Source organism: Crinia signifera, chromosome 1 (assembly GCF_055691185.1).
Source record: "Crinia signifera chromosome 1, ASM5569118v1, whole genome shotgun sequence".
Taxonomy (NCBI): domain Eukaryota; kingdom Metazoa; phylum Chordata; class Amphibia; order Anura; family Myobatrachidae; genus Crinia; species Crinia signifera.
The window spans coordinates 168,608,191-168,628,500 of NC_139217.1; the positions used below are offsets into that span (position 1 = coordinate 168,608,191).

At 42.8% G+C, this 20,310-nt stretch overlaps 1 protein-coding gene across 5 annotated transcripts in view; it reads left to right on the forward strand.

Annotated features, from left to right (window-relative positions):
- Positions 1-264: 264 nt before the first annotated feature.
- The window catches only part of WDFY3 (WD repeat and FYVE domain containing 3), a 237,277-nt gene continuing 217,231 nt past the window's right edge, over positions 265-20,310 (forward strand). For all 5 annotated transcript variants that reach the window (XM_083176583.1, XM_083176592.1, XM_083176599.1 and 2 more), the window contains exon 1: positions 265-774. The gene's annotated coding sequence lies outside the window, so the exon portion shown is untranslated. The remainder of the gene's footprint in view (positions 775-20,310) is intronic.

Below are 20,310 nucleotides of genomic sequence, written 5' to 3' on the forward strand. Positions count from 1 at the left end.
TAATAAGGGACTGTGGTAACCTGCAGCTTGGGAATTCCTGGCTATTGTGCAGTAATGAGGCGACTGGTCCATTTTTAGCCTCTGGAAATAAGACAAGGCAAGCTGCAGGGAGGGAAGTGACAAAGGCTGCCCATTCTACCCTGCCAGCCATCCCAGATATATACACACACACAGCAGAGGAGACAGGCACTGTCCTCCTCACACACCAGAGACAGAGCAAGGGGGAAGGGAGGGAGGGAGGCAGAGGGAAGATCTCGGAGTGAGTCAGGAAGAGGGAGGAGGAATAAAGATTAAAAATGGCCACCAGCAGCTGCTGGGAACAGCAACAACTCCTGACTGTCCAGGATGGTGAGAGCGGCCTGGGCGATCAGCATTGATGGAAGAGGCAAGGACAGGGCCAGGCAAACAGCAGCAGCAGCTGGCACTGTACTGTGGGCATAGCAGCCAGTCACACACAGAGGCAGCACACACTGGATGCAAACAGGAGCCTCATCCTTCTCCTCCTCATTCCTTTCTGCTCTCACCTTGACATTTGGATGATCGTATTGTTTTATCATCATCATCATCATTATTATTATTGTACTAAAATCAAAAGTCACATTTGCTTTCCCCTGGATGTATGTGGGAAGGGATGGCTTGACATCAGCATGCCGGGAGGAGCAGCCAGTGCACTGCATTAAAGGAGGAGGGCAGGAAATTATCCAAGGAGAGGAATAAAATAGCAAGCTCCATCCTGCTGCCATTCTGCAATCTACTGTGCCACCCTGCATGGAGGTGAGTGGCCAGTCATTTATGTAGCCCATTCTCTGGTGACTGCCGTGCCCCAGTGTGTGTATATAATAGTATTATGTGCATAATGGACATGGTTTAACCCATTCCTACTCAGGCAGGCCTGTAAGTGCCTGCATTCCAGCCAGGTAAGGAATGCACATGTATTTATTTCAGTGTCCAGTGGCCTCCGCAGATGTAATTGCTCTGTGTGTAGAGGGATAAGCCATTTGCTTCCTCACTGTGTATACTGAAGGCAAACACTGCACTACTAGTTTGTATAGCTGGTATGTGAACCTTGAACGGGTTGAGCCCAGTATAACTTGTCACCATGTTACACTGGTCTGCTCTCCTATTTCTATTTACTATGCTCTTTTTTTTTTTTTTTTTTTTAACCTTTTATTAAATAGTGATTTTTGGTTATAGAGGGAACACACATGTGTGCTAGGAGGTATTGTTACACAATCAGTGCTGCATGGCTGTCTCAGCTATTGTGCAGAGTATCTCACTGTCCCTGATGACCAGCAGCCTCATGATGACCATGCAGTGTCAGAGTTTGCTGGTAAGCAGCATTAGCATTGATTTTGTGTGTGTGTGTGTGTGTGTGTGTGTGTGATACAGGACCAGCACAATAGCAACCCTCCTGTTTTTAGTGTATGTAATAATAATACATTTCTAAATGGTGTTATTTCTCCCCAGCATCATTGTTAGCTCGGTATGAAGCAATAATGCTATGTTTGGATGGTGGCAAGTGATCCCTAATTTGTTTACATTTGGGATAATGTAATATTTATGTTTTTTTTTTTTTTTTGACCCGGTTTAAAGGGTTGACCGTCAAATTTGTTGACAGTGTCTGTCGACTCCCAAATGGTCTATATGGATAAGGTCAACAGACAAAAGTTTGACATGAAATTGGCTGATGTGACACATGCAAAGATCTTTTCATGAAAGTTTTTTTTGGTGTTTGTAAATTTAAGCACATCAAATTAGTTTACCGCATCCCCTTGCATGTCTGGCTGTGCTCGCCATGCTTCAGATAAGGTAACTAGCTACGCTCAGCACACTTTACCATTTCCAGTCGCAGTCCACGTGGAAAGTATGAAAAAGTTCCAAAAACCCCTCATGTCGCCTTTTCATGTGTCGGCTATACAGGTTGAGTATCCCCTATCCTAAATGCTCGGGACCACGAGCATTCCGGATAGGGTAATTTTCCAGTTTTTGGATTAAATTTTTGGATTAAATTTTTGTAGCCATTCTCACCTGTCCCCTGATGGTGTCCGGTGGTCCCTCTGCGTCCGCGCAGTCCCCGGGTGTCCACAGCAGGCCTCCGGCATCTTCTCCTGGACTCCAGCGGTCCCAGGAATGCATTGCGCGAGTGTGCGCGCGCACCGGTGATGTCACCGGCGCGCACGCACACTCGCGCAATGCATTCCTGGGTCCGCTGGAGACCCTGGAGAAGATGCCGGAGGCCTGCTGTGGACGCCCTGGGACTTGGTAAGTATGAAAAGAGGGTTAGGGGGGGTTAAAAAAAAAAAAAAATTTAAAAAATTCAAATGATTCCAAAAACCACGGTTTTTGGAATAATTTGGATAGGGGATACTCAACCTGTATTCATGTTGACCTTTTGATCAGATACCTTGCTTCCTTGGTAGTATTTTCATTCATTTATGTTTTTGTTGTAGATCACTTTGAAATTAAGCAGCGGTAGCTCCGTGTGTATGCCCGCGAGCGACAGCAATGCGTGGTCTTGCGCATCACCATCGCCTGACTAGATCTTGACTGACCAATGTTCTCACCAGAGAACACTGGTCAGCACACATCGCAGATAGCATGTGTGCTGAGCGATCTGTGCTAAACTACATCGCTCAGCACGTGCTAAAGTCGCCCCGTGTATATGAGCCTTAAGAAGCGGAAATGATTAGGGCATTTATAGATTGTAAGCTTCCGAGGGCCCTCTTACCTTTTCTGTCTCGTGTTATTACGGTTCCCAAATCTAAAGCACAATGAAATATGTGGGCATTATATTAACTATGTTAATCCAGGAGGAGGAGATGACTGAGGATTTGTGGGTAGCGTGTATAATGTTGGGTACATATCAGGACGATTTGGACTTCATTCCCCCAATTTCGATGCATCTTACGACCGATTTGTATGTAAAAAGAGCTGAATTGTACCTGTTGTTACTACGATTCTGATCTGATGCGCGTCCCCGCCGGTCATCTGTCGGATTGGGGATTTTACCTACTGCAGTAAAGATTTGTCAATCTACATTTGTGTGCAGATCGTGTGTGTTTGTATGCTCCAATCCAACCTGAGATCATTAGCCCTGTATACATGCTTAGATTTGCTTTAGATTTGATTTTCTATTAGATCTGGCATTGGATCTTCCCATTAGATTTGTACTTTTGCATTCGATTCGATTTGGATTTCACAATGTAGGCACAATGTACTCATTCTATTTACTGGATCGAATTGAGATTTCCTTGGCTGCATAGAAGATTTTTGTGTTCGATTTGGTGAAAACGGGAGCGCGCATCGAATCGAAAGCAGATCAAAAGTGACACAAAAACCATTCGATTTCGATTAGGATTCGATTTGATTTTGCTTCTATAAGCAAAATCGAATCGAAAACAGGCAAAAATCTAAGCGTGTGTACAGGGCTATAGTGTGTTTTCAAAGGAAATCATGGGCCTTATTCTAGTTCACTCTTAGAAGCAAATTCCTTCTGAGCTGGACAAACCCATGTGCACTGCAGGTGGGGCAGATGTTACTTGTGCAGAGAGAATTAGATTTAGGCGGGGTATTTTTTTGTAAAAATAAAGTAGCCAGTATTTACCCTGCACAGAAACAAAATAACTCACCAAATCTAATTCTATCTGCACATGTTACATCTGCCCCACCTGCAGTGCACTTGGTTTTGTCCAGCCAAGAAGGAATTTGCCTCTAAGAGTGAACCAGAATAAGGCCTCATGGTCGTCCTGGTGTGTAACTAAGAATTCTGATACAGTGTTTCCTTGCTACATTATAACATATAGATATTTTTATGTCTAAACTACGCTAGATTTTTGATGCAGTGTTTTCGAATTCTTATTCCTGTTAATATTTTGAAGAAACTCTTGGTACACATGTTTTTTATTTATTAACAGTAGGTATTGGTTTTTACTGTCAGTGCTGGACCTCTTTCAAAATTTGCTGTGGTATTAGGAATCTGATAAGTTTGGTCATGTGAAGTCCTGTGGTCGTTGTGCTGTGATTTCCTGTTTAACATTTTCCTCTCATGATTTTTTGAGTCTGCAAAATCTCCAGCTACAGGTTGCAAAATCATGTTCATTTTTTGTATTCAAAGAGCTGCAGTATATTGTACATATTGGGTGTATAATGGGAATGTAGTCTTAATGTTGAGATTGATCATGTCAACATTGTGCACTGCCGAGATGTCAACATTATGACTACATCCCCATTTAGCATCTGAAATGCCGACCTTCAGTGTAGTGTTAAGGTTAGGCCACGGGACAGGCGGTTAGGGTTAGGCACTAGGGGAGGACTAGTTGCACTTACCACTGGAAACCATGTAGGATTAGTTGGAAGTTAGCCGGACTTCACAGCCAGACTTGGAAGCCACCCCTGGAGCTGCTGGACTAAGTAAGTCACCATTAGACCCCGAGTGACATTAGCAATATCAACGGTCGCTGCAGGTTAATAGTATAGTGCATACACATGTAACTATACCAAAATTGTTCAATGACATCACCCGCGGCCACTCCTCATGCAGGTCGTTGGCTGCATAGATGAATACCTGCATTTTCAGCTGATGATGAGGCGGCGTTGATGGTGCGCAGGAGCTAACATCATTAATGACAATGAGCAGGCACTCCACAAGATTTTAAATGATCTTCTGAGCGATATATTTTAAAATCTTGCCTAGTGGGTAGGGGGCTTCAGGTTATTTGTTAGTGTGCAGTACCTTGGATATCTTCAAATCTAGGCTTATTTTGTTGCATGTTATCTCCATTTTTGCTACTGGGTAGAAAAAAATATGAGGCTGTTGAAAGAGAGAAAATGTAAAAACTATTGGTTCAAAAGTGTCAATGCACACGTCTATGCAAAATGTGTTTTGAGTCTAATTGACTTTTAATAAAGTAGGCCTACAACTAATTAACATCTAATATAAACTTTAGAAATTTGGTATTAAATGTAGTTAAATAATTATAGGGTATAACTAATAATGTCTGTTTTGCAGAACAACTTACTACCGCACCAAATTACTGGTTTGTTGCCAGTTAGACCCGATAATAGGTGCGATCTGAAAGGGCTTACTGGGCTTAGCAACCCAGCATTACGAACCTATAAAAAAGCAGGTTTCTTTCTCGGTTCGTTGCTGTGCAGTGTGAATGGGTTAACCGAGTCGTGCAACATGGGTGCCTTTCACACTGATAAAGGAGGCAGTGCTTGGAGCAGTGCCAACTGCAAGCGTTGCCTCCTCCCCTGCCCCGATGACACTTTGCCCACTCCTGCATGACATCAGTGAACCAGCAATATTGCCGGGTCCCTGAAGAGCCTTGAGAGAGCAAAATGCAGGGTCGCTTCGGGACTGAACTGTTTCAAAGTCCTGGTGTGATCCTACATTTTGCGATGTGAAAGCGGTATTAATGATACCATGCTTACCTGGAAATACTGGCCTGCAGTGGATTGAATATTGGTCCAGTCTCTGAAGATATACAAATACATAAGCTGGTTAAATGTAAAGAGTGATTGCATAAAGCAGGAATGGGGAACCTTCAGCCCTCCAGCTGTTGTTGAACTGCACATCCCAGCATGCCCTGCAGCAGTTTTAGAATGGCCAAATAACAAAACTGTAGCAGGGCATGCTGGGATGTGCAGTTTAACAACAGCTGGAGGGCCTAAGGTTCCCCATCCCTGGCATAAAGGAACCTAGTATTCATTTTCGGGGATACGGTCATTGGGTCACCACCAAGTAGATTGACATGCAGTAAGGTCAACAAGACTTTAGGTTCACAGGCTCATTAGGTCGACATAGGTTTTATTTTTTTTACTGGTTTTTTTGGAGCCGACAGGTGGTATTTCATGCCCTACCATCCACTAGGGCATGGTGGGAGAATAAAATAGTGTGCTGAGCGTAGCGAGGCACTGTGCCCGAAGCATGGCAAGCTGACGTGGTAGTACGTTTCGGTGTCCATGTCATTATAACATGTGCCGACAGGCAGTATTTCATGCCCTACAATCCACTACAATGACTAGGACATAAGTGTAAAAAAAAAAAAAAAAGTTGACTTTTTCACTGTTGACCATACCCATGTCGACCTAGACATATGTGTAGGGCAGAGGGGGGGGGTAATTCTATACAGGAACCCTTTGTATAGGGCAGAGGGGTAAATTGCGTAAGGTACCCATTGTGTAGGGTAGAGGGCTTAATTGCATACAGGAGCCCTTTGTGTAGGGCAGAGGGGGGTAATTGTGTACAGAAACCCTTTTTTGTAGGATAGAGGGAGTAATTGGGTACAGAAACACTTTGTGTAGGGTAGAGGGGGAAATTGGGTACAGGAACCCTTTGTGTAGGGTAGAGGGGGGTAATTACGTACAGAAACACTTTGTGTAGGGTAGAGGGGGTAATTGGGTACAGGAACCCTTTGTGTAGGGTAGAGGGTACAGGAACCCTTTGTTTATGGCAGAGGGGGTAATTGCGTACAAAAACCCTTTGTGTATGGCAGAGGGGGTAATTGCGTACAGAAACCCTTTGTGTAGGGCAGAGGGGGTAATTGTGTACAGGAAAGCTTTGTATAGGACAGAGAGGGTAATTGCGTAGAGGAGCCCTTTGTGTAGGACAGAACTTTTTCTATTTCATTTGTCATAATTAATTTATCAGAATTGTATCTTCTTGCGGTATGCTACATGCAGTGTTTGTCCTATGATAAAATATATAGAGGCGGATTCAATTACAGGAGTTGCGCCATCAGACACCACTGCAGTGTATGTTGGTGGCACATACACATCTGCATTTCCTTAGAGGTGCACAAGAAAAGTAGCGATGTTGCTGGCTGCAATATGTTGTCATAAATGGCACATTGAGCGACTTTTTTTTTTTTTTTTTAACAAGTGATATAATCAAGGAGCTATGCTGCCGTTGATGATATCCTCAGATTGAGCTGCATGTACAGACAACAAAGGATGGCACAATGGCCCAAGGGAGTGCACATCAGTAGTGATATGGTGCGTGCATATTGAACAATCTTCAGAATTTGTCATTATGAATGGTCGATATCGGCAGTATCGTTTAAAATATTGTCTAGTGTATATCCACTTTAAGAAACCTCTCTATGGGCACAATTTGCTAAGATGGGAGTTCTAGTGAAGATGGGATGTTGCCAATCAGATTTTTTCTATTATCTTCTAGAAGGTGCTAAATTCATAAAAGAAGTACAATCTGATTGGTTGCTATAGGCACCAACTCATCTTCAATAGAATAGCTCTCAGGGAAATAACGGCAAGGTTTGATTCACACCAAATACATATGTATATCAAAACCCATGCAGTCAACTGGCCTACTATCAAGAGAGTCTGGGAGAGCTCCCAGAGATTCCGATGACTCTAAATTGGTGTACACATGGTGAGATTTTGACTAGATAGTCAAAATTTCCTAGAAGGTTAGCCTAAATCTCCCTATTTTTCCTACTTAGTCAGTATTGTCTAGCATAGATTGACTGTGAAGGCAAGGCAAATTTGACTAGATCATAGACTATCATTACTTAGACAAAATTGCTTAGTCAAAATTAGGGATAATTATTATTATTATAATTTTATTTATAAGGCGCCACAAGTGTTTCGCAGCGCCATTGCCATGTGCAACTGGCCATCGATAGTGCTAAAATATGCAATGGATGACTGTCGATGGTCATCCATTGTGTTTGACTGATTAGCCTGTGGGCCAATCAAAACACGGGGGTGGGGCTTCGCGGGTCTCAGGGGAGTGGTGCTATGCTCCGTGTCCCGGCATTTAAAAAAAAAACAAAAAAAAAAAACGCATTGTTTTGCTGTTAGACAGGGCTCGACAAATTTCTTTAACATTTAGGACCCAGGATGAAAATGTAGGAGCCAGACAAACCAATAATAGGGACAGTGCGCGCCGAAGACACGCCCCCACAAATGTACACACTCCGTAATGTCCATTACACATTATACCAAACATTGTGCCGTAATTGCATATTATGCCACATAAGTTTCGCTTACCTACAGGATCGTTGCTATGCGTTTCATGCTTAATGCCAGGGGCTGACATGGGGTTAATATGCTCTGCCAATATGGGGCTAACATGCACTGCCAGTATGGGGTTACCATGCTCTGCCAGGGGTTAACCTGCTCTTCCAGGAATAAATGTTTGTTGCTATGGGGTACCATGGTGCAGGGTTCCCTAGCAAACTGCCACACTGAGGGGGGGTAGACAAGGGCAGGAGGTATAGAGCTATAAGGCAGGGGAGCGGATTTAAAATAGCTTGCCGCCGCACTTACATTTAGCAGGTGCCTCGCACCAACTGCTGGGGACAATGGGCAAGAAAACAGCAGGAGGGTGGCTGGAGCCGCGTTGCTGCTTCCTGCTACTGAGGACAGCGCTGAACGCAGCTCAGCTTTCCGGGTTCCGGATCTCAGAGATATTCTGTGAGGGGGGGTCATGCTGATATCCACGGCAGGGGAGCGGATTGAAATTAGCCAGCCAAAAGAGGATGCAGGAGAGCGGAAGGAGCCGCACGGACATCCACTCTGCTGAGGATGGAGATGCAGGGGGCGGGGGATCTCCTCTATATGCTGAGAGGAGGTGTGACGCACACTGCTATCCGCAGCTTTGTGGCTTAGGCAGGAGCTGGGACACACTGCCGCTGCCTCCTATTTCCTCAGCAGGCGGCAGGCCACATCTCTCACAGAATCTAGTCGCCAGACAGGAAAATATGGTCGCCATGGCGACCGGCACCTGCGGTTTGTCGGTTAGGAGGTAATACAGTTTTGCAATAATTCTTATGTAGATACATAATTTCATTCAGAACAAAAAGAGCATGCGTGTCTATACATCATAGCAGCGTCTTGGCATATACTTCCAGTTTCAAATTCATTCATTACTTAATTTTGCATCAGCATCAACGCATACAAGACCTCTCTGTGATTTATATCTCTCCAAATAAAGATTTTTGTTAGGGTTGACTAGTAGTAACAGAAACAAAAATGCAGTATGGTCAAGATAGTGGGATAAATGTAATAGTGTGAGAATCAGAAAGTGAGAGCTTTTGGCATGAGTTTTCCTTTTTTCTTTTGTGTGGCAGTGGCAGTCCTTTACACTGGGAAAACCAGGTTGAGCTTTGACATGTTTATCCATCCGGACGGCGCTCCCCCATCCTGGCGAATGGCACGCTAAGATGGGGACACATGAGTATCTCACACGCACATGTATCCCATTTTCCTCAAATGGTGCGCTGGCCAGACGGATAAACCTGGCGTCATCTGTAAGTGACTGTGCTTAAAAATAAATAAATGAGAAATCTCTCACTTTATGATTCTCACACCCTATTACATTTGCTCAATATGCGGTACAGACAAATAAGCCAACTAAACTGTAATCTCCTTTATAAAAGGTTTATAGTAAATAAGGCTGCATCGACAAATTGTGTTTTAGCAGGATGCAGTTGGACAGGATCTTGTTTAGCAGGATGCAGCATGCTTGTGTATATATCCGCTTCAGTAATCATCCTACAAAGCAGCTCCTTTTCGACTGCATCCTGCTAAAACGCAATGTGCAGACGCAGCCATAGATTTACATGTGCAAATTCCTTCCTGCCATAAACGTCAAGTGCTTTATTTGGTAAATGCAAGTGTCTGCCTAACTTTCACCATTGCTTATAGATATAACGTTACTGACTGGCCAGGATAGTAGGAGAAGGATCATTTATTATTGTATTACTTTTATTCTGCATTGCCTAACAATACATAAATGAGCAAATAATTACAGTACAAGGCAATTTAGGACAAGTGCATGGTAAATAAAGACAGTTGTATAGGGGGACAGGACCCTGAAATATATATATATATATCTCACATGAGGAAAAAGGGCCGTTTAATTTTGGTTTCCCCACTGCATCACCCGATGACCAGAAGACATGAAGGATATGAGTTGTTTTTTAATCTGATGTCATGAATATGGCACATTGTGACCACTTCACCACCACAGAGGAAAGTTTTTAGTGTATCTGACTGGCATTTACTAAACTGACCCTTTATGCTGCTTTCACATTGCTTAAACGTTTAAGACCCGGCATTTCGAAACGGTATTTAAAATGTGTCTGAGCCACTGAACCCCTTTCAAACCCCTTTAACATTGCAGGTGAAAACCGTTTTAAATGGCATGTAAAACTATTCACACATTCAACCCGTTTAACCCCCAAGGAACACATTTCAAGCCATAGAAATAGAGCCGTTCACACTGCATAAAAAGCTGCTCTGAAACGGCTAGGACCCTGCTTTTTAACCGTTTAAGAAATACCGGTATTTCTAAAACGGTTAAAGCACCCTGGAGCTTTCACATTGCAGCTCTACTGTTTTAAGAAGGCAAAAAAAACGACAATATAGTGTTTAAAGGCCCCCTTACGTTATGCGATTTGGGCACGATTTTGCCCGATTCGGATGAATCGGGCCGTGAAATCGTCCCAAATCGCATATGGTGACATCCCCTCCGACCCGATGCGCGGCCCGTGCGCATCGGATCGGAGATGGGAGGTCGGACGGGCTGCACATAAGATTTGCTAAATCTTATGTGCTGCCCGGAGCCGTGCTCCCCCACAACAGGGGTCCAGAGTCAGGCGCAGGGAGCCGGGCAGCATCAGCGGGAGCAGGGGGGGGGGGCGGCGCAGAGTACCAGGGAGCCGGGCAGGAGAAGACGCTGCAGCAGCAGGACTTCAAAAAAAAAAGGGCCATACAAACGCATAGGAAGCCATTCATTGGCTGAGACCTCTCTCAGCCAATCAGCGATTGGCTGAGACCTCTCTCAGCCAATCGCTCATTGGCTGAGAGAGGTCTCAGCCAATCAATGGCTTCCTATTCGTTTGTATGGGGTTTTTCTTTTTTTTTGGAAGTGCTGCTGCTGCATCGTGTTCTCCTGCCCGGCTCCCTGGTACTCTGCGCCGCCGCTCCCTGCCCAGCGGCTTCCTGCCCGGCTCCCTGCACCCCGACCCCCCCCCCCCCCCCCCTGCCCACTCTCTGTTTGCGGGCATATTCCTGCTGCTGTCCCCCGCTCCCATTGTCCCTGCAGCTCCCCGGGAGTGGCATGTGATAAATCGCATGCGATTTATCACATGCAAAACTTGGCACATGAAGTGCCATCGCATGTGATCCCTCCCGGGGAGCTGCTGGGACAATCAGGTCCGACTTGTCGTTATGACAAGTCGGACAAATGTAAGGGGGCCTTAAGAGCTGCAGTGTGAAAGGGGTAGAAAAAACTTAAATGTAAGAAAAGAAAAAGAAAAATCTGAGATTTTTTTTGAAACTTTACAAATTTGCAGAAGACGTTTTTAAGTTCATTCCATGTCATGAAGCAATACTTATAGGACATAATAGGCTTCACATGCTGGAGTCAGATTACCAAACACGTCCATATAAAATGAAGTTGCAGCATAAGTGTCTTGGTCACACTGCCTTTAGGGAAACTAGACTACATTTACATTGGTTTATTCTCCCTAGCAAATTTCAATCTAGGGTATTTTTTTGTTTTCAGTTTCAATACATCTGAAAGGCTTATCAGCACTCCATTGTTAATGTTTTGAGATTTTGGGCCTAATTCAACAGTGATCACTAAACAGGGGAACACCCAGCATTTTTTATGGGTACACCCATAAAATGCTGGGTGTCTCCCCGGCCCTCCCTCCCCATTTGCACATGCTCAGAAATGCACCGCCGATCAGTGGCCAGCGATGATCGGCGATCCGTTGGGGGATCTGGCATATTAAGCATGTTAAAAAGTCTCGATTCTGCTTTACACTGGAGCTGCTACAGCATCTGGGACAACGCTAAAACCACCAGAGACCGTTTGTTGACAGTGCATCATTCTCAGCATATAGACATTCTCATGTTTACACAACTGTTACATGTAATACCCCTTTCACATCGCACTTTTAAAACGGTAAATTGCCGTTTTTTTCCCTTTTTAAAACGTTTAAGCCTGCACTGTGAATGCACCACAGCCGATTTACCGTTTAAAGTTAACTGGCATTTCGAACCGTGTAAAAAGCAGAGTCCTACACGGTTCCTTGCCGTTTTTTGTGCAATGTGAATGTGTACAATGCTATGCATTCACAGTGCAGGCTTAAACGTTTTAAAAAGGGAAAAAAAAATGGCAATTTACCGTTTTAAAAGTGCGATGTGAAAGGGGTATTATACCGTATTTCCCCAATCACTGCTGCTGTTTATGGTTTGGTCGTCTTTTCACCATATAACACTGTAGAAGCCATGTGACTTTGTTTTGAATTTGTTGACTATGCAGAGTTTGTCACAAAGTTCTAAAATGCTAATTCTGCAAGGGGAACAGAACACCACTCTAACTAGAAAGGGGAAACTGATGTACCATAGTATTTATATTAATTGCACTCACTTGACATCCCAAAGCTAGCTGGTAACTCAGCATGAAAACTGCTAAACAAATTGGGTGTACAGTTGCCTCACAGCACTGAGGTCATGGGTTTGATCCCCACCATGGCCCTAACTGTGCAGAGTTTGTATATTCTCCCCGTACTTGCGTGGGTTTCCTCCGAGTACTCTGGTTTCCTCCACACAATCCAAAAATATACAGGTAGGTTAACTGGCTTCCAACAAAAGATTACCCTAGAATGTCAGTGTGTGTGTGTGTGTGTGTGTGTGTGTGTATCTGTGGTAGGGAATATAGATTGTAAGCTCCACTGGGACAGGGACTGATGTGAATGTTCTAATATTCTCTGTTAAGCGCTGCGGAATATGTGTGCGCTATATAAGAAACTGATAATAAATACAGTATATTATTGAGAAATCCTGACCTGATGCAGTCTGCCTTCCAGCTGTGCTTTTATTGCAGCTCTTCAGCAGTGTTCGCTTCTTTAGATGTTCAGTAGAGGTATTGTGCTGCTGTGAGGAATGTAGCCAATGGTGCTTTAAGTCCAGCGAACATCTGAAACACTTCAGAACCTATTGCCAAAAGATGTGTACGACCTGTTAGAACATATGGCATTCTCTAAAACAGAAGGGGGAAAGGAAGCCCTTTGATAATATTTTGTTTATCTGACTTGATGAGGAAACTTACCTCATTTGGTAATTCTGTATGCTACAGTCTCGCAGGTTGACATTTGGTGATTAATCTATAAAAAAAAATGTAAAGAAAATGTCCATTCCATGTCGTCTTCTTTTTATTTATTTATTTTTAATTATCATTAGGTCGACATGGGGTTTTTCACATGTTTTTTTCCCCTGAATGTCAACACAGTTGACATGGACACAGTTTAAAGTGCACCGCAATGCATCGGGCACACTGTTTTATTCTCCCACCACGCCCTAGTGGATGGTAGGGCATGAAATACCGCCTGTCGGCACATGTCGGCCCCAAAAAACAGTGAAAAACTCCATGTCAACCTAGACACTGTCAAACTAGCGACCTGTCAAAGTATTTTATTTATTTATTTATTAACAGTTTCTTATAAAGCGCAGCATATTCCGTTGCGCTTTACAAAGTAATGACCTTTCCCATGTCGACCTAGACTCATGACGACATTTTCCCATGTCAACCTAATGGTGTCGACCGAATGACTGTTGACCATTATGCTGTAGACAAAATGATCGCATCCCTCACTAGTCTGCACATTTATATTAAAAACAAAACAAACTGTTGACCATGTGTGAAACCTACTATTTCTCCAGATTTAACCTAGTTTACTGTCTAATCCCCTACCATATTCACCTCGGCCGCCTTTGTTTGGAAGTCTGTTCCACCTATATACTACCCTCATTAAAGAGGTCATGTCATTGGTCTAAAAGATCTCTAGAGGACTCTTTCTCTGTCTTTTTTTTTTTTTTTTTTTTTACTTTTATCTGTTCAAAAACCTATCTATTATTCTCCCCTTCTTTTTCTACCTACTACGGTATACATATTGACCATTTTTGTATGAATTTTCTGGAATGGACTATGTACCATTTTGCCCTGTGTTTTGTACAATCTGTTACCAGGCAATTCATCTGTTTTGGGGCATGTGTGTTAAGGCTTAAATTAGGCAGACTTGTCCGAATGACAATTTATATAACTTGTTCATACAGTACTTTACGATCCACATGGACTACCATTGGGAGCAGTCAAGTGTGCAGAGTGAAGCATGATGAGTGAAGCAAGCCATGCGAGTGTACATGTTACAGTAATTGGGGGTCCATGTCAACATAGACAACAAAATCATGAAAAACTTAGATCTTTTGTCCATGTCTACCTAGTGCAAATCAACTTTCAACCCCCCCCCCTGTGTCGACCTTATCGCTGTCGACCAATAGTGGAGGACCTATAGACTGTCATCCTTGTCACTGTTGACCTAATGATCCCATCTTTTGACTTTACTGAACGTGTGTGTGTGTGTTAGATACTCCTCTTGCAGTCTTGACAAACCTTGTAACCGTATCCTGTATCCGTGTTTATATCCTTTTTGTTCTCTGGATTCCTCTGCTTGCCCTCATTTAATAGAGTCTTATACCAGTTGTATTCTACATCTCTTGCTTTTATTATGTTCCAGTGGTTAATCCTCTATTTTTAGTAGTACATATTATATGTCATTGCAAATTGTATCTGCTAATTTTTATATCTCATGTTCACATTATTCATTTTGATTTACTATTCTGTTGGAGAAAATTGTTTTTGAAATTGCAATTATCCAATTAAGATATGAAATCCAATTAAAGATTATAGAAGTCTTTTACAGCAATGTATATAAATTACGGTCATATGTCCTTCCATATTTTGATTGGTTGTTTGAACCTAAATTCCATTACACCAGTGACCTTAAATGTGTGTTTTAGTATTTCCTAGTTGCACTCACACAACTTCCTATGCTAATTGACCATAGTGCAGTCACTGGTTACACTGCAGCTCCTTATCCATCTAATAAGGACAGTCACACTATACTGATACATCTCTGACAGCTGGCTGTCATCAAACGCTAATTTTAGAACTTTCTGAAAGCAGACACAAAACAATTTCTACCATTGTTTTTCCTATTGCCAAATATATATGCTGATTTTGGTTTAATTTAGCTAATGACAAATTCAACATATATTAAGCCAATCTTTATCATTTTTTTTTTTTTTTTTTTTCAATAGAGTAATTTTATTATTTTAAAGAAAGGCATTTACATTTCAAAAAGGAATAATAAACAAAGACATCAAGAATAGTTATCTTATGGATAATTCAATGTTATCATAACAATGAACAATATTACGGTAAAAAAAATAAAAAAAATATATAAATACACCCAACACAAAAAAATGAATAAAAATAATAATGTATTAAATACATAAATAAATATAATATATACTGTCCCATCCAACCCTGTTCCTTTAAAATGAGAAATATCATCAAGAAAGAATATTTTCCTAGTGAAGTCATATCGTTTTGTAACTAACTAATATTTGGCATCAGTGGCTGCAAATTTAAATACAGTTGGACATTAGAGCCATTCAGAATGTATCGGCATAAATTGAGTTAATCCATCGATGCCATACTTTATCATATTTAGACAATTTGCCCCTTATCATATATATATATTTTTCATGCTGTAAAGTAGAATTGACCAACATCTTCCATTTTTTAAATGATGGACCTGACTGTGCCATCCAAGCGCGAGTTATACAAACCTTTGCTAGGGCAGTCAGGTTAATGACATACATAGTGTCATCCCTATAAATTAATTCAGCACCCCCTGCACCTAACAAACATACCCTGGGGGTAAGATAGTCCGACGGGATTCCTGTGACTATCAAAGCAGTCTTAATTTGTTTCCAAAATTTCTGAACTACAGGGCATACACATTTAAGGTGCCAAAAGCCACAATCCGCCCCTCTACATTTCGGACCTTCAGCTGAATCTCTACCACCAAATTTGACTAAGCACTTTGGAGTCAAATATGTTTTATATAATATAAATAATTGAATCTGTTGAGTCCTAATTGAAGAAGTGGCAAGGGTTGGAAATTCCCTAGCAGCATCCCATTCCATATCATTAAGGATACCCAGATCTGTCTCCCATCTTTGACGTTGAACCTGCATGGTATCTGTATGATATTCAGATATTAGGAAGGAATAGGCCACAGAAATACTAATTTTCTCTCTCAAATTTATTTAATTTAATTCATTTATTTAAAGTGTTTCATAAGCAGAAAATGATACCTTCAGATTTGGGGGCCCATTTACTACAGGATCGCATATGCAATGTGATGTGGGTGGTATTTACCACCACGGATCGCATTGCAATATGCTATCCTTTCGGCAGTATGTATGTCCCTGCAGGGACAGGGTCTCAGAAAGTATCCTGTCCCTGCGCTCTGCTTCGCCAGGTGCCGGGTTAGCATTTTCCTACCATGACCTTGCTGACCGCACTGCCATGCCAGCAATGCTGCCTGATGGTGATATCAGCAACAACATCGGGCGCCCCCCCCCCCCACACACACACAGAAACCTATGAGGAAAGCGACTGGCCGCAGGGCAGGAGGGATCACAGCGGGGATCTGCGGTCCCCCTTGAGACATTCGGGGAATACTTAATATTTGTGACTAAACTGGTGTTTTCGAGTTAAGTAGCCTCAAATATTATATGATAAATGGGCCCCTTACTATACATTGGCTTCAACACCAAGGAAATCTGATAAAACCCAGGCAGATGTGCTAAGCTGTAGAGAGTGATAAAGTAGAGAGAGCAAAACTACAGCTTCTGTAACAGTTAGGAGCAGTTAGGCTAGTAGTGGATTACTCTCCAAGGCTTAGTACATTTCTCTTCTGGTACATTCTGTGTGTTTCCTTTTGGATGCAGTTAATTTTCCCATATGGTGTGCTTGATTCAGCGATGGATGGTATTGCACAGCTTCTATGTCTTTTGTACACTGCAGCTGTGCTAAAACATGCAAAAGCAGCAGGAGGTGTCTGTAGTAGAAAGTCTCCCTCTGCATGTATTTGTGATCCACTGGTGCATCCAAAGATGCTGCAACCAATCATCTGTGTGTAAATTGTCACCTGAGTAACCCTGTAGTTATGCAGGATGGTCGGCGGTGTTTAGCTGCTGGGGCCAGTACAGTTGTGTTGGAAGATGCAGACCATATCCCCCAGTACACCTACATAACAGGGCTGACATGCCTACATTTTGTAAAATACTACCCATCACTGCCCTCTCCCTTTTAATTCGGTTTAACTGATGTCTGCAGCCGCTCTGTGCGACAATGCAGGTGATGTACTGTACACAAACTATTGGGTACAGTGGTGCACAGGGTGGGGGTTGGGGGTTGTGGGAGGGTCAAGTACCCAGAAATCCCCCTAAAAGACAACTAGAGCAGGCACTGTGTATTAAATCCAAGCCCTGGTGGCAAGTATTGAGGAAGCAGAGCCAAAATGAGACTGTACCATTAGAATAGTGCAATCCCCCCCCCCCATTGACCAGCGAATTGTGGCATGTTGCTGCTAGATAGTGCCCATCCACAACACAGCCACAGCTGCAAATTAAGAGTGTATTGTACTAATGAAGTCACCTGGGCTCAAACATCAATATCACTAATTCCAGGACTGTTAGTGTTCATCTAGGGTACACAGTCACTAGGTCGACAGTTAAAAGGTCGACATGCGTTACGTCGACCACTGAAAGTCAACATGCCTTAGGTTGACACATGATGAAAGGTCGACAGGGGCATTAAGTTGACAGTCAAAAGGTCGACAGGGGTTGTTCACTTTTTGTTTTTTAACCGGTATGTGCCGACAGGCGATATTTCATACCCTACCATCCGCTAGGGCACGGAGGAAGAATATATTAGTGTAACGAGCAATGTGAGGGGATGCGATGCACTTTTTCGATATCCATAACAATTGTGTCTACATTGGGAACAAAAAATGTGAGAAACCCATGTTGACTTTTGACTGTCGACCTTCCTAATAACCCTGTCAACCTCTTTCATGTGTCGACCTTAGTTTGGTCAACCTAATGATCCACACCCGCATTGAGGAGCAAGCTTTGGGAATGCCTGGTCTAAAATCTACAGTACTTGCATATTTGTGTTCATAATAAATATGTTCTTCATTGAGGACTTGCTTGTCATGAGTATTTTATTTTTACATTACTTCTCAGTGACTTGTACAGTTCCTTCTGCAAATTGTGGTTTCTATTTGGCGGAGACAGCGCTGTGTGCATGAAAGACTCTCTCCATAGGGCACTATGGGATGTGGCCGATGTCACATTGCGGCTGCATGGCTTTACCACAGGGAATTCAGCTCTCTCGATTCATAATGCTTGTGTTCACACTCCAAACCATAGCTGTATGAAATGATTATCTCTTACCATTTTTTTTTTTTTAAATCCTCTTTTTCTTTTTTAAAGAATGATGATGCGTGTTGTCTAGACCAGTGGTTCCCAAACTGTGTGCCGTGGCTCCCTGGGGTGCCTCGGGACACTTGCAGGGGTGCCGCGGGTTATTGGTCCAGGACCAATTCAAATTATTTATGATCTTTTATTTATGGACAAAACCAGTGCTGGTGGCTGCCAATCATAAAATGTATGTACAAATAGAAGAAAATACTGCCCTTTACCAAAGAATCACATATAAAAGCAATCTAATTAATTTTCTACATTATTTTTTTTTCTACATGTTTGTTTTTGGCCTAGGGGGTGCCGCGAAAAAAATCTGATACTTTAGGGTGCCAAGACTCAAAAAAGATTGGGAACCACTGGGCTAGACGTTATTTTGTGTATATCTGTGTCCAGCTTAAGAATTTTTCCCTGTACTATGTGCATGTGTTTGTCTGTCACTTGGCCAATGTAATCTGTGTAGCTACATCTGTATGTGAGTATTTGTCAACCCTGTGATCCACACCTAATCCGCAGGTGCCAGTGTATAGGTCAACACCAAAAGGTTGACAGACCGTGTCGGCACTGACAAAAGGTTGACAGGAAAAATAACACATGAAAATTTCGACATGCAGTTTACACTGTTTTTGCTGTCAATGTCGACATGGCCCCCAATTAGTGTAGAGCATACCCTGCCATGTCCTCAGGCATGGTGCCTTGCTGTGCTCGACACACTTCATCATTCCCAGTCGTAGTGCTGCACATATATGGTAAAGCATGAAAAAGTCCAAAGAAAGAACAAAGTTGTGAAAAACTCATGTCTAGCTTTTCTTTTTCTTGTGTTGGCCTTTTGTCAGTGTTGTTCTAGTGCATGTCGACTTTTTCTGTTTTTGTGTCGATCTGTCAACCAGATACCCTGAGGATCACCGAAGCTAAACACCGTGCTTTTCTCAATTGCTTTTGTGGTTTGAGCTGAAACTATGCTTACCACAGGTATCTGTTACATACAATAAAAAAAAGGAAGATAGGCTTTTGAAAAGTAAATAGAAAATAAAAATACCCTATTTAAATTATTCAGTGTAGGTTCTGGATTTGTTAAATTCAGCTCGTGTGTTTTAGGATGTAGTCTGCATCCTGACTACCACAGAGAGTTAAGGTGGCTATACAGAGAAGTCGCAGTAGTGTATGGCCATCCGATCCCCCTTGAGCCGGCCGGGACCTTCATGCGGTCCTTCTGCATGTGATGTATTGAATGCAACCCATTTCCTGCCTCCAAAAGTGGGTCAGAGTCCGGATGTGCAGGCAGGTCCGACCTCTGACTCCAATCTGATGCACGCAGCACTGCGTATCGGATTGGATGCAATGTCAAAATCCCCCAAAAAATGTCTCGGCCCGATCCTCGCGGGGCTCGCCACGCTTCGGGCTCGGTGGCTTGCTGCGCTCGCCACACTATATAAAATCAACTCCACGCCGATGTGGATAGTGGGGGTATGAAAAGGTCGGTAGGACGCATACCGCGTCCCCTCACTGGGTGCGCTGCACTCGCCACGCTTCGGGCTGGCGTGGATAGTGGCATAAACAAGGTCGACAGCTGTTACATCGACAACATCGACAAGTGTCATTGTTAAGAGGTTTAGTAGTGTTTTGCACACTGTACCCCTATACCCAACTAAAATGTAGATGCTGTAAGGGTCTAAATTTAAATGCACCCTTGTTAGCGGTTTGCGGAGCATCTAAATTTGGATGTTAAGCGTCTAAATGAACAGTTTGCCGGCGCTGTATTTAGAAGCTATAGTAGTAGATGCAAGATTCAGACGCCCCCTTTTGTTAGTGGTTTTCCAGGGTAAGAAAGGGGTGTTGAGCTGCGCTTGATATAACTTTGTAAAAAGTGAGGTAATGAAACCTGTAAAGTTGGGTGAAAAAAATGAGGGATTGGTTGATCTAGTACAAAAA